General features: G+C 38.8%; 1 long non-coding RNA gene across 1 annotated transcript; it reads right to left on the bottom strand.

The window, feature by feature from the left end:
* Positions 1–440: 440 nt before the first annotated feature.
* LOC116219339 lies at positions 441–1,153 on the bottom strand. The gene is made up of 3 exons (XR_004163166.1): positions 1,128–1,153; positions 818–883; positions 441–471 (listed from the first exon to the last, which is right to left on the bottom strand). It is a non-coding gene; the product is annotated as an uncharacterized LOC116219339 (long non-coding RNA).
* Between the last annotated feature and the right edge of the window lie 492 nt (positions 1,154–1,645).

Raw genomic sequence — 1,645 nt, 5'->3', positions numbered from 1 at the left:
TGCCATTGACTCCCATGGTACAAGAATAATAATACCTACAATAACAATAGGGTTCCTCCTGACGGAGGAATCCTAAATATAAATTACTAATGCAGAATATTGCTGTCACACTACCTGAAAAATACCACTTAACTGTAGTATGATTTCGATATATATCAATATTGCACACAGAAATTAAAGAGAAATGGCTAAACAGTGTACAGTAGTGAAGCTACACTTCATGAGGTTAAACTACCATCGATATATTGCAAATGCAGTGTTAGAGTATCCCCTAGCGGTCATACGGAATCACCAGAAAATTCACGATGCACATCAGGAACACAGCGCAGCGCAGCACCCACGGCAATCTGCTTGCGGAGCTGATCTAGATGATCCAGAAGAAGTCACGGCACCAGTGTAACGACCCTCACTCTCGTGTGTATCAGTGACAGGGAATCGGACCCAGGGGTTCTTCACAGTGGCTTTTATTGTCTGCATTCACAATAGAAACAAATAATCCATAAAATCTTTACTGCAAACTCGACTGCTTACGTACGTCTCAAACAGGGATAGACTAGCTCTCAGGTACGAGTTAGCAAACACTGCCTTACTGGCTAACCTCATGCGTTGCAAAGCATTCTAAATTATATGGAAATCAAAATGCACGGCTCGTTAATCTTCGTGCAAACCAAGGGACTAAATAAACCAAACAAAAAGACAGACAACACTGGCATAGCACACTGAATGATCGTATAGTTTGAACACTTGCAATATATATATATCTATATATATATATACACACGTTCTTAACCATTTACATTTTGTACAAACCACATACCTGCATTCACAATAGAAACAAATAATCCATAAAATCTTTACTGCAAACTCGACTGCTTACGTACGTCTGAAAAAGCACAAAACCAAACTCAGGACAATGCTCACCCTAACGCATAGCGCAGCGTGGTTGCCGCCAAAATATACTTTATGTTGGTTACAACCTTTACAAATCACCTCCTATCGTTAATTTGCTAGAGCATCCATTAGTGCAACTTATATACATTTACATACAATCCATAGTTAGTAAGTAAAAACATGTTCATTTATTAAAATATCAAATTATTCACAGAGCGCTCCCAAAGCTTGCTTACCTCAAACAGGGATAGACTAGCTCTAAAGGTACGGGTAGGGCAAACGCCCAAAATGCGTTAAAGTGAAAGAAAATAAACAAGCAGTCGCGCAGCCTCATATTGGACCTTAGTGAATGCAGTATAGTATTTGGGACATTTCCAGGTTTCACACAGAACATCAAAAAAACATTGGATCACAATGGTATGTGAAATACAAATTTTGTTTGAATTCACTTAATCTAAAGTTAGGTTCATTTCAACTCTGTTACACACGGTCTGTGCATGTTTCTCCTTGTCTTTGTCTTTACTCTGTTTTTGGATTTACTAGGATCCTGGACGCTATAATACTTAGGACTTTTGGGATTTTTTCAGTTTTTTTGATTACTGGTTCTGACATTGTGAATACCTGATTCATGGATGCCACTTCTCTTCTCTGTCCAGGGGTACGTTCGTCGTAGGATTGAAGCTAAGTTAATCAATTGGCCTTTTAGCCCGTTAAGATTAGCGAGCTGATTGAGAACAGCAAATATCGGTTGTTA

The sequence above is a fragment of the Clupea harengus genome, chromosome 24, assembly GCF_900700415.2.
Source record: "Clupea harengus chromosome 24, Ch_v2.0.2, whole genome shotgun sequence".
In the NCBI taxonomy this organism is placed as follows: Eukaryota; Metazoa; Chordata; class Actinopteri; order Clupeiformes; family Clupeidae; genus Clupea; species Clupea harengus.
Note: the sequence above shows the minus strand (reverse complement) of the source record. Positions and strands in the feature narration are given on the sequence as shown.